Source organism: Herpailurus yagouaroundi, unplaced genomic scaffold, assembly GCF_014898765.1.
Source record: "Herpailurus yagouaroundi ecotype Mexico unplaced genomic scaffold, PumYag 186, whole genome shotgun sequence".
Classification (NCBI taxonomy): domain Eukaryota; kingdom Metazoa; phylum Chordata; class Mammalia; order Carnivora; family Felidae; genus Herpailurus; species Herpailurus yagouaroundi.
The window spans coordinates 41,901,322-41,914,606 of NW_024412417.1; the positions used below are offsets into that span (position 1 = coordinate 41,901,322).

The 13,285-nt window shown below is 46.5% G+C and overlaps 1 long non-coding RNA gene across 1 annotated transcript; it reads left to right on the forward strand.

Moving 5' to 3' along the window:
* Positions 1-1,240: 1,240 nt before the first annotated feature.
* Positions 1,241-13,015, forward strand: LOC121043024 (uncharacterized). The gene is made up of 3 exons (XR_005796646.1): positions 1,241-1,533; positions 3,804-3,958; positions 12,873-13,015. It is a non-coding gene; the product is annotated as an uncharacterized LOC121043024 (long non-coding RNA).
* Positions 13,016-13,285: the final 270 nt, after the last annotated feature.

A 13,285-nucleotide genomic window follows, 5' to 3' on the forward strand; every position in this document is an offset into this window, starting at 1 on the left:
GGACTGTGTCTGAGGTAGTGAGGAGACAGGGGCCAGTAACAGAGGATCTTCTGTCTAGCGCTGGTTATGTTTGGACTTCATCCAGGTTGTCATGGGAGATAGGATACAAGGGACAGATATTTCACTGTCCTGTTTTTATTGTAGAAAATTTCAAATATTTGAAAAATGATAGGCAGCATTGTTCTGACAAATAAGCAGGTAGCCACCATCCAGAATGGACAGGGGTAAACGTTCGTTCTGTTTGCCTTAGGGCTTTAAAAAAAAAACGTGAAAGCATCAGAGGTAGAGGTGAGGTCCTGTTCTCTCTTACTGCTTCTGATCCCTGCCCCTCCCCAGGGGGACATGCTGCCATCAACCTGAGGTTGGGGGTGAAGTTTCTGAGGTTGGGGGTTGAAGCCTGCTTCAAACATGGCGCCCGTTTTCGCATACATTGCCTCGTATGTTTTTGCAATTGTAAATATTAAATTCTAATATTCCGTATGTTGCATTTTGCCACCAGTGTGAAAATGATCGTATTTACTCATATTTTCTAGAATAAGCTATGGAGGGTGTTTTGGTTTTTTTTTTTTTTTTTGGTATTATTGAAAAAAATCTTGTGCAACCCATGTATCGCAATATGTTCCCGTTATTTTTACAAGTTTTAAATTTTGCTTTAATTCGTCTTAAATTTGTTTTTGGGTAATGACATGAGGTTGAGATCTAATTTTATTGTTTTTCATATTAATCAATTGCTCTGTACCATCAATTGAACAGCCCTTTCTGGTCCACTGATTTGTAATCCTAGTTTATTTCTAAAGTTGTAATATATGGGGGCGCCCTGGCCGGCTCAGTTGATGGAACATGCGGCTCTTGATCTCGGGGTTCTGAGTTCAAGCCCCATGTTGGGTGTAGAGATTATTTAAAAATAAACCAAAAAATCTGAAAAAATGAAGTTGCAACATATGGGTGACTTTCTTTCTGGGATCTCCTTTCTTTCATTGATCTATATGGAAGACTGTTTGCAAAGTAGGCACCATTTAATGTAAAGGAGGCCAGAAAGGAGAAGGGTAGGGACAGCTGGTGAGTTAACCAAAAGTATTTGTCCATGGTTTTGCTCCTTAATCCCCTAAGGTGGTAAATCTGATCAATAGGTTCTTCTAACACGGAACGTTTTTTCTTCATGTTTTTTGTGTGATTAAATACCTTGCTGGAATCCATTTGCTAATGTTGGGATTTTTGCATTATTTGCTCAAAACCGCTATTGCCAGGAATTTTTCCTTTTCACTATTATTCTCATCTCTTTGCTATTGAGTTTACCAGGTAAGTTTTTTATCTTGCCTTATGATTTAGGTCTTGCAGTCGCCCGCCAGCCGTGGTCTCAGTTTCAGCTGGACATTCTAGATCTGAGTAGGGCACATCTGGCACCAGGTCACTGGGAAGGCTGCAGGACGCACACCGCCCCTGTGGCAGGCCATCTCTCCGTGGTGGTGGTCTCTGTAGCAGGTGACGCAGCGGTCCACTGGCTATTCTCAGATCACCCAAGTGACTTCTCAGGTGTGGGGACAGTGACCCCAGGGGTAGATTTAGGAACCACGGGCTAAAATCAGAACCAACGTGCCCATTTACACATCAACCCCATGTAGGGAAGCTCAAGTTTATAGCTTCCTACAGGCATTGATGGTCTCTCCAAGTCTCCTAGTTCACAATCATGGGGCTTTTCCCCCTCCTTCCTTAACCATATGTTATGCTGCCCGGAAGAGAGCTGACGTTTCACCTTTATCAGGTGTCCAGGGTTAACCCATAGTCGAATGTGTCCACTCGGAAATAGCAGGCTTTGCTTTTCCTTTTATTCTCAGCTGGTTGTCCCCTTTCTAGTCTCTAGAAGAGTGTGTAGATGATAGAAACTGTCCATTTCGAGAAGGTTTAGTAAAACTTGCAATTTTCACGTGCTGTGGTGTTCTCTGTAGGGGGCAGGTTTTTTTTTTTATCATAAAATTAATTTACAGAATGGTCATTTCAGGCTTTCTATTTATGCCCAAGTACCTCGTGGTCATTTTTAATTAAAAATATTAATTTTAATCTGGTTATCATGATTATTGTGATAATACTATTCACTGCATCGTTTATTGCTAAAATTTCTCCTGAAACTGCAGTTATGTTTCCTTTGTCCTTCTTACTATTGTTATTTATGTCTTTTCTTTTTTCTTGAGCAATCTTGTCAGACAGCTATTTTATGAATCGTTTCAATGAACTAGCTACCTTTTAAAAAAAGAAATGTCTTTACATTTTTTTATTTAATTGCAGTTTGATTTTATTTTTATTTTATCATTTCAAGTTCCTTTCAGTATGTTCTATGGTTCTTTTTCCAGCTTTTGAATTAAATATATATCTTCCGAAGATTTAATTTTTTCTACTACATACATCTAAGACAATATATTTCCCTCTAAGTATTCTTAAACCACATTACTCTAGTTTTAATGGATAATGCCTTTGTTGTCATTCACATCTAGATTTCCATTATGATTTCTGTTGTGACTCATGAATTATTAATTGTGCTTTTTTCAATTTCTAAACATATGTTTTGTTTCCTTGCACACTTTCCCTTAAGTAAGGTGGTGGCAGCCTATTCTCCTTACAGCAATAAAGCAGAAGGTTCCCAGAAAAAAAAAAAATAATGCTGGAGGTAATAAACACATTAGGTTTATCTCACAGAAAAAAAGAGAGAGAGAGAAATAACTTTCCTAAATGAAGTATACAGCTGCACAGAATGATGTTTACTTACCAGCCATTTTTTCTATGGGCATGTTATTCAACTAACATTTAGTGAAAACACGCAAGGGAACTGTTGGGGGGCGAGGAGGCAGTCAGTGAAGAACTCTGTGCTGGGCCAGCAGGGAGCATGTGGGGCCAGCAGAGAGGGGCACCGACTCGGAGAGGTGGGTGAGGACCTTCCTCGGAGGGCATGGCTGAACTGTGCCTTGTGGAAGAAGCAGGGGATGGCCAGGTGGTGGAGAAGGCTCTCCAGGCCTGGAAATGGCCTGGGCAAATGCATGCGGAATCACCAAGGAGGTGGACGTACGTACGATGCGGGGATGGCTGAACGTTGAGTCCTTTTCCAGCAGCGCCTACAGATAAGGTCAGAAACCCGAGTAGGGTAGGCTTCTGAAGGGTTGGTTCGGAAGTTGAACTTCACCTCTGTCCGCAGTCCTCCAGCCTCTCTAGGGACTCATGCTGCTTCCTTTGCTCCTAGTGTTCACCTTCCTCTACGGGAGAACAAGAGCTGGCCAGTCTCGAGGCAACGAGAAAAGCATTCAACTCGCAGCTCGACAGGTGGAGAACAGAAATGATAGCACGACACTGACTGAGCTTTTCCCGCGCCGGGCTCTGGGCTGGGTGCCCTCAGTGAATGACCTCATTCAGTTCCACCAGCTGGACTCCGTCCCACCACTGGGCCTCCCATCACAGACGACGAAAGGCAGTTTTGGGGTGGTCAGCGCCTGCCCGTGCACAAAGCAGCGGAGGCAGGATTCAGTCCCTTGAATGTCCAACAAAAAAGCCCAGGTCTCCCTCCTTGTTTCTCTGGAAAATAAAAATGTCAGTTTTTCTTGTGGGACTCCCAAAAGCAATAAGGCCGACTTACAGGCGACCCGAAAGCTTACCCACAGCTTTGTGGCAGTTGTACAGGAGAGTGTCACAGGCGACCACAGCAATGGCTAACTCAGGGAACAACTCTATCATTTTGGACGCTTCCAGCTGACAGTAACAGATTAATCCACTAAATGTGGCCTGACCAATAGGGTTTTCTTTTCCTCTGCAATACGAAGGCGTCCAGCTGGAGTTGGTTCGAGTACTGACTCAGCATCTTGAAATGCCCTCGACAAGGACCTAAGTGCCCCCCTTCTCTGAGCTGACCTTCTCGGGGCATAAATCATCCCACCCCTCATGGTCCCAAGGTGTCAATGCCAGAATGAAAAGGGAGGTAAGCGCTTTCTTTTCTTTTTATTTCTTCTTTGTTTTTGTGTTGTTTTAAATCTGTTTTGATCATGGGGTGGGGATGAGCATTTTCTGGGTGTCTCCCCTGAACTCTGAACACTGCGTACTTCTCTTTATGCCTCATCAGCCCAAGCTGATCCCTGGGCCACCGCTTGCCGCAAGGATCTGGCACCTTCATCCCCCGTCGGGAGAGCTGAGCCCTGCTGGGACAGAGAAGGGGAAAGGCCACGGGCATTGGTTGGGCAGCCCACAGCGTCTGCTCGTATGGTTTGGCTGCCGGTCCCTGCTTGCATTTATTGTCTGTGGATTCACCCGCACGTCTCCCTAATTAGGAAGGGAAACCGTGACTTACTACTTAAAATTTATTTGGTGGAAACACTTTCAAAACCAGGAATTCATTGATCATTCAATCTAGACAGGAAATATTTGCTGCGAAACCTACTTCGTGCCAAGGTAGGTACTAGAGACAGGGATAAAAACCACCTGTCATTTCGATCATCCCCATCCTCATCTTCATCATCATCCGGTGATTCCTTTGTAGTATAAAAATGTTAATAATCCCTGAGTCTGTTGTCACTGAGTCTCTTGTCAGAGATCTTTACCTCCGGGGGTGACAGATCTGTACTTATCCTCAGGCATTTTTAAGTATGGTGGTCTTCCCCTCCTGCCCCAGGCATGGAAGGAGCTGGAAGGACTGAAATGTGGGGCAGTCCAGGCAGAACTCACCCTCAGGGAAGCAGCGAGCCTAAAGCAGGCGGACGCTATGAGGCTGTAATTCCAGGAAACCTTGGCTTCATTCGCTTCACAGTAAGCCTGAAACTCCCTGGTTGCAGCATCCCGGATTTTCTATGGGAGGACCCACGTAGGCTGAGGACCTTTCCCCATCTTCACAGGGGTCCCTTCCCAGGCCTTGCGGGAGGCAGAATCCCACGTCCGGCTCTCAGGTGCCGGGTGGGAAGAAAGCAGAGGAGCAGGCTGGCCCCTCAAGGCCTGGAAAGGGTTGGCCATGCACGGGTCGGGTCCTTTCATCGGAGATGGATGGCGGACAGCAAGGCTCAGAGAGGAGAGCGAAAATAACAATGGCAATAACAGTGAGGACTATGGTGCAGGTGCACTCACTGTGAACTAGACCCTCAATCATGTGACCCTCACTTCAGCGCTGTAAGGCAACCGAGGTGCAGAAAGTTTCAAAAAACAATTGCTAGAAAGCAACAGAAATGGGTTTCAAACCAAGACTGACCTGCTTCCCGAGTTTTTGCCCTCGCACCAGGGTGATTTGAGGGTACCTGTTAGGTTGGAATGGGCTCTTCGTTTCTATCATAGGCTTGATAGAAGATGAGCAGGTGAAGGAAATTTGGGGCCGGAGAGTAATGTATTGGGGGGACGGTGATGAGCTTCTGAGAGTGGGCGTGTGTTCCACTCAGCTTTTTTTTCCCGAATGCCTGGCATATACTGGGTGTTTGATAAATATTTGCTTAGCAGGTGGATGCATGGAAAGAGGTATGTGATAGTGGATGGAGAGAGAGTCTAACAGTGGAGTCTGGACTTCAACCTCTGTGGTGGGTGGTGGTGGCCCCAGGAATGTTTCTAGAGCAGAGGAAGTGACAGGAGAATAGCACTGTTTTAAGATCTCCTGGGGGACATGTGCAGACCTTCACTCCCAAGTCCTTTAAGGCAGACGGTATCTGCTTGCTTCCCCCACGGGGAGTCCTGGGCCATCCCAGCCGGCCTTGCCCAGGCAGGCCCATCGGCGTGGGGAAATGTGACACAAATAATAAGGAAAGAAGAGTTGAGGGGCCAAACTCATCGCCCTTTAGCCTCCTCCCTGCCTGTCCACCTGTGGGCGAGGCCACTCGGTGCATGCTGGTGGCATTGTCTTGAGATGTTCCCTTAGTTCCCCATCCCATTTACCACCCTGGGCTGGCTCCCTTCCGATCTCATTCTTGCCTGTCTGCTTACCCACTTGGGCTTGGCCCTTTAAACTTCCAATTCTTTTTTTCTTTTTTTTTAATGTTTTAATTTATGTTTGAGGGAGAGAGAGAGAGAACAAGCAGGGGAGGGGCAGAGAGAGAGGGAGACACAGAATCCGAAGCAGGCTCCAGGCTCCGAGCTGTCAGCACAGAGCCCGATGTGGGGCTCGAACTCACGGACCGTGAGATCGTGACCTGAGCAGAAGTCAGATGCTCAACCGACCGAGCCACCCGGGCGTCCATAAACTTCTGATTCTTAAACCACATTGGCAACTTTTTCTGAGGTGCTCAGTTTATTGTATGTCTGAAATACGCTCCAGAGTTGTGACGCGTATGTTTTATCCTTTGCTCCAGCCTGGCTGTCACAATCCCACCTTCCAGCTCAGCTGGGCGATCAGCTAGGACAATGGGAGTACACATACTCTCCTATAGGAGAGCCAGTGTCCCAGGAAGATGGTGACTATGCAGAAGCATGGTGGTCACAGGGCCAGGAAGAAAGGATTAGGTGGAGACACACCTGACTTGCCATTAACCAAAATATGAAGTCCATGAAAAAGCATGGCAGGAGGCAGGACATGTGTGTGTCTGTGTCTGTTTGTGGTTGGGTGTCCTAGGCAACCATGTCAAGTCCATAGAACACGCCTTTCAAGGCTAAGTTTGGATCAGTAACAAACGCTTTGGGATATGGCACTACCTAAAGATGCAAAATAGAATTGACTGCTGACAGTTCCTTGGAGACAGTCATCAGGAACGTCTCCAGAAAGGGCCGTTGTTGCTTCGGGATGTTTGCCAAGGGTAGGAGGGAAGGGGGCACAGCACGTGGGCCATGCATTTCCCATCTCATAAGGAGTCATGGGGTCAGAGTTGCGCAAAGACCATGTGGACCCTCAAGAGTCCGGTTCACACTGTCACCCTGGAAAGAAGGCCCTTTGAAAGCTCTGATGAGATCACTCATCAGATGAGTGATGAGTGATCTCATCAGAGCTTTCATCAAACCTGCCTCCATCACACTGCCTCCTCAAACCTCAGTGGGGCAATGAGGCCCAGCTCTTCTTGCAGAGAAATCCCTTCAGCTAGACAGATTGACCTGTCCAGCAGCTCCCCCTGCACTGGACCCAAGTCTTCCCTCATTTCCTTACACCGCTGTCGGTCGTAGTTCTCTTCTCCTGAGACGCACAGGCCGAGACTTCTCTTTGTTTCACGTGGAAGCATAATGTCTCTCCAGGCCTTCTTTTGCTCTGCATTGTCAGCTCTTTGGGGGATTTGAGGCCCTTTACTCAGCTCCATCCTCTCTCTCCTGCTGAGCCATCTCGACCACTCCTGCCCTGGGTGCTCGGTTAACCAACACATGTGTGAACACCTCCCGTATTTGGAGAATACCCACCCTTTCCAACCAACTGAGTCCAGGGTTGAGTGGCTCTGACCTTCAGAAGCTTAACATTCTTCCCTAGTGATTCTCCCTATGGTTCTTACTTCTCCCCTTCGGGGCCATCCAGGCAGTCTGAGGAATTATCACGCTCATTTCAGGGAGCCCTGGGGATGGTGAAGAAGACTGGGGTTGAAGAGATCTAAGACAGACACAACGGATGGGCTGTTCCCAGTATGCCCTGTTTTCCAGACGGGCTTGTGGCTCCTTTGGAGGTTGAGGCGGATGGTTGGGATCCTACTCTCCCTCCCCACATCGCCACCCCTGGCCCATCATATATTACCCCCGAGTGTCTCCTGATGATGATTAGTTCTGACTCCAATTTTGAGCCAGCAGAAAGTTCACTGCCTCTTCCTCTGTTCAACATGGGCTGTGTGGGCAGGGGTGACAAGAGGGGATGTCACCAGGTAAAATTAGGCAATAAAAACTAGGTGACATAGTTCTGTTGAAAATGCATCTCTCATGCAAAATGCAAGCGGTGACAGCTTTCCTCCACAGAGCTGTCCGAGGACCGAGTTTGTCATTGCTTAGAGAGGAGATGATTTTTTTTTTTCTTTTGCTGGACTTTTTAATGTCGTGGTGCTTTTAAGTGGATATAGCTTTTTTATTTGTTTACTTCTGTGTTGCTACCTTTGAAATCCGTGAAGACTGATGCCCTCAATCTGAATTTACTCAGACTGCTGTTTGTAATGAAAATAGAATTTAATTTATTTCTCCGAATGTATTCTATTTTTCCTGCTCTCTTGCTTTCTTGAAAGTTTGCAGACATATTTGTCACTGGCCTTCACAAGAAGGTCCTGAATTAGGATGCACTCATGGAACAAATGCCTATATATATGTATATGTATTTACATATTTGGCAATAGGCTTTAATTTATAATTTTGTTCCATTCCTCCAGTTGATGGCAAGGAAGCATGGCTCTTTGAGAATGCCCAAGTGTACTGAATTCGTGAACACAATGTACACACTAAAATAAGTCACCAGCTTCTGTGGGTTTCTGCATGTTTCTGCATTTTTTATTTTGAGTAGCCTTGTGTGTGCAGTGCTTTGGTGAGGAGAGTGGATAAAAGAGAGAATGTGAGCTTGTTAGCAGGACCAGAGTCTGAGGAGCTGGCGAAATTATTGCCCATATTCTGCTTGCAGAAAAGGAGGGAGAAGAAGCTAATATTTTTCTTGGGCTATCTGATTTCTCAAACATATGCCATGATAGGAACTGACCTGCCTGTGAGGTCAGAGTTAGAGGGAGTCTGTCCTATTAACTCTTTCCCTCCCAGGAGGCCCCACAAATGCAAAGGCCCATTTATTTCAAGGGGGACTGGAAGCAATTCTTCCGGAGCTCTGGCTCAGCTGGCCAGTTTCAGGTCTGGGGTGCAGAGGCAAAAACACTCAGGAAAGGAAAATCCAGGAGAGATGTGTAGTCACACCCTAGAAGGAATCAACAACGAAGCCATATTGATGCTTATGACCCTCCTTTCCAGCTCCCATCACCCTAAAGTACCTGAGACCGCAGGAGGAATTTCAGAGGCCTGGGGCATGTCCAGGGCCAGCTGCCCAGGACTTGGCTAGAGGTGGGGCCTTTGTTCACAAGTCAAAGTACAAGGTAGGTAAGCAGCTGGGATGGGATGTGGGAAGGAGGGTTTCAGGCAACAGAGAGAGACGGCAGCTGCTTCAGGCAAGGAAAAATTGAGAAAAGAAAAAGATGCTTAAAGAAGAAATTTAGAAGTTTGGGGTGCTGGTACATGTGACTTCTTCTTCTTCTTCTTTGTGACCTTAAGTAGCCTTCAGAAGTAATAAAAACAGAAACAAAAACAACTCACTACTTTTCTCTTCCAGGTTGAAAGGGTTGATTTGTGAGGTGGTTTCGGGTGTGCGTCTATGTGTGTTTGTTGGTTTGCCTTTTTGATGACTATGTGGTGAGGAAAGACTTAACTGTAGATTGGGGCATCCGGAGAATTTTAGCTAAGTCCAGGTTGTACAACAGACAGAGCTCAGGGACCTTAAAAAATGGCTCAGGATGAAGGTAGACGGTGGGAGAGCTCTTCTGTGATTTTCTCACCCCGTCGTGCCCAATCCTGAGGATTCTATTCCTGAAAACCTGCTTGGATGAAAATTTCAAGGTGACAAAATAAGGTTCCTAACAGGAAGTCATGACAGTTGATACTAAATCAAGAAAACACGAGGGGCGTTTTGCACATCCTAAGTGAATGCTAAGGGGCATGGTACAACTGATCTCCAGTTACCGTTTCTGATTCCTAAGTAATTTCTGAAAATCTCTCTTCTCTGCAGTTTCAAAGGGGTGCTTGGAAATCCTTTAAAAGATGCAGGTTGAACGAGCACAGCTTGTGAAGCAATTAAAATTCACCTTTATTTTGTTCTCCTACCACTTCTTTAAAGTCTATACAACGGGGCGATCTTCTCCTGCCCCTGGGTGAGAATAAGGCCAATCCAAGACTTTCTGGTTACTGTCAAGTAACTGGAAGTTCCATTGTTTTCTTATGTTCCAAAGATTGTCTTGATTCAGGAATGGAGTGCCCAGGCCAAGATATTATCCAAAAACCTAAACAAGATTTGGTAGTTAGTCTTTCTCCTTCCTCAAACTTAGATGTTTTAGGCTGGAAGCCTGTGGAGGGAGAGAGAGGTGGGGGCTTTGGGACTGACTTCTCTACTCCTTGGTCTTGTGCTCCAACAATTTCTCAGATCCTAGCTTCTCAGAAGCTTCTGACTCTTCCAGGGTTGGTGTGGGGGAGGAAGGAGAGGTAAAAGAACAGGTAAAATCCTCTTTAGATGGCACCATATCAGCTTCCCTTGTATCCCAGAACCTGGCAAAAGCATGGGCACTTTTAGGCTCTTCAAAAAATCTATCACTGAGAACCTCCCCCGAGGCTCCGGCCACATAGGTGGAATCGGCTCTATTTGGGAAGATGCTTTGTCTCTTCCTCAGACCCTAGGGACCCAGATTCTTGATGATGGGATGTGTCCTGACTCCTGGAAAGCCCTTTCAATTGGAATATACCCACCATGGCTTTCCCTCACCCCAAAGAGTCCCACACTGGCTCATGGGAGACATTCCACACCTCTTGTTCTAAGAAACATTGGGTGTCCACAAAGAAGGATTCCCCAGTTTCTCCCCCCAACCCAAGTCAGTACATCAGCTCCCCTTTGAGCTCTACATTTCATGATCAGGAATCAGACCTCAAATGTAGGGAACACATTTCAAATATCTTGGGATAACTCCATTGAAGAGTCTCACCAAACGTGAGCTGGCACCCCAAAATATGGTGCCAGCTAAAAAAATCTCTTTGATGATTTTCCTCCTTCTTTTCCCTAACCCTCTTCAAATCCTCAGTGGGAAAGAGGGTCCTTTAGCCCTGGGACAGGTCTTCTGAGATTTCCTTTGTACATTCCAAACATGGGAATCTGGCTTTGAATTTCTCATCTGTTATCTCTTGGTGCTTATCAGAACCTTCAGTTTCAACATCCTGCTCCAAATTTGTTTCAAGATAATTTGTATGCCAAGAGGAATTTTTATTTTTTCTTCCTTTGGTCTCCCATCCAAATGTTCCATGCCTTTACGATTTTATGACTCAGTCTCTAAGACATATCCTCTAAGTCACAAGATGGGGAATGACTCATGCTTGGTCTGTACTATCTGTGAAGGCCATAAAATACAGGATAACTTTACTAAAGTAAGTCTGGATATTCTAGAATTCCAGGTAGAGAGAATTCAGAATAGAGAAGGGATTTTCTGTGCTAAGAATTAAAGGAAGAGACTTTGCATTGTTTTAGGGGATTAGTGACCAGGTAAAAAGTACTTGAAAATTAAGGTGAACTTTGGAATTATTTATTAGGAGTTACCATGAGCTTCGTATATAACGTGCCACCAAATCCTCAAAACAACCCTGCTTGTCCCCAAACTAGCATTCATTCTTCAGATTCTGATTTAGATGTTACTACAGAAAAGCTTTTCTGACGCCATATTAAATGCTCCTGCTCCATTGGCCCAGAGAAAAAATGGTATCTGACTATGTATAGCACTCTGTTGTCATTGTCTGTTTACTTCTCTGCTTCATTAGTTAGCTAACTGAAAGGTGAAGTCGGCAATAGTATATACTTGATAAATATTTCACCTGTGTATTAGTGAGAATAATTTAAGTTATGCTGTAGTAACAAACATTCCCCAAATCTGTGCAGTTTATCAGAGCAGAGGCTGAGTGCCTAGTCAGGCAAAGTCCTAGAGACTCCCCCTGGTAGCTTTCCTTCACGCGTGGATCTCAGGGTTGCACTCCAAGGAGAGTTTTTATAGTGGAGACAAAAAGAACCGGAAGGTTGGCATCAGCATTTCCGTGCTTCACTGGGGAGCGACACCAGTCACCTCTCTCATGGCTCACGGGTCAGAAGTGGTCCCCCGAAATGCTGGAGACACGCTTGGTGAGCACCACTCCAGCCTCCCGCCCTGGTCCCAAAGACTCGGTTGCATCCTTCCACGTGGAGATGCTAGCACACTGAGCCCCTGGGCTGAGCTCGTTTCATGGCAGTACAGAGTCGGAGGGTGGGATGCCGAGAAGTGAGAGGCAGGACCCTGAATGCAGCAAACCTTGAGCACCGGGCTGAGCAGTCGGGGACCCTCTTTTTTAAACAACATAAGCCATTTCTTGGATGGCTGCTCTGTGCCAGACTATATTATTTCTCTGCTTTGCCACTAATCTGCCAGGTGGGGAGAGCAGTAGCCATGTGGCAGAGTGGGGATTTGAGCTTGGGTCTGCAAAGCTCACACCCCTGTCACAGACCTAGGTGAGAGGGAAACCCTGGGCAGGCTGTGAGAGAGAGAAAGTTAGGAGGCTGTTGACACGGTGAGAAGTTATGGATGGCTGAACCAGGCAGGGGGCAGTGAAGGTCTCCAGACACACATCAAGGCACCTCCTGTTTCCGTCATCTATTAAATATCCCCAACCGCATCCCTAATATTTTGTTCCCTCTACAGCAACCCGCCTTTTTTAAAAGATTTATTTTATTTTAAGAGAGGGAGAGTGTGAGCAGGGGAGAGGGGCATAGGGGGAGAGGGAGAGCGAAAGACAGAGAGACAGAGAGAATCTTAAGCAGTCTCCACGCTCAGCATGGAACCTGATCCAGGGCTTGATCCCACGATCCCGGGATCGTGACCTGAGCCAAAATCAAAAGATGGACACACAACCGATTGAGCTGCCCAGGTGCCCCCATCAATCCACATCTGATGGTCAGGATCTGAGCACTGGAATAGTGGAGGAGATGGTGGGGTGAGCTGTCACAGGGAGTGAGGGAGCAGAGCAGGCATGGGATCTGTGTGGCTAAAGGCTTCTTAGGATACTGTCTGGGTGGCACACGTGTTAGTCAGTGACCTAGAAAGAGTCTCCTTCCTCATCTCAGCCCCAGCCCGCCCGGGGATAATGCTCTCCTATCTTTTCTAGAGACAGTGAATTTCATGTTTTACAAGTGAACCATATGGAAGTCAAATTTCTTTTGATAGATTTAACGCTGGCCACACTGTTGAGTGCCTGTAGGAGCCAGGTGGGAGCTGGGTGACAGGAGGGCTTCCAGATGGAAACAACACCAAGTCCCTGCCCTCTGGGAATTCAGCATCCGAAGGGGAGCAGACAATGTTCAGGTGAGTGCCCCAAACACACTGTGTGACAAAGGCCCTTGGGAAGGTAGGTGTCTAGAGGATGGTGGACACAGGGTGGGAGCTGCTGAGAAAGGGGTAGAAAACAAGATTCCCCTTGTTGAGGGGGCTTGTGGTTGGAGAAGAGCTTGGGATTCAGAATCAAGGACTTTTTGTGCATGAAGGGTTCTGAACTCACATCGGAGCGCTTCCTGCATTAACCAGTGGCACGAAAGAAAGATCTCAGAGAGTCTCCACCACTGAAGTGCATCCCTGTGTCC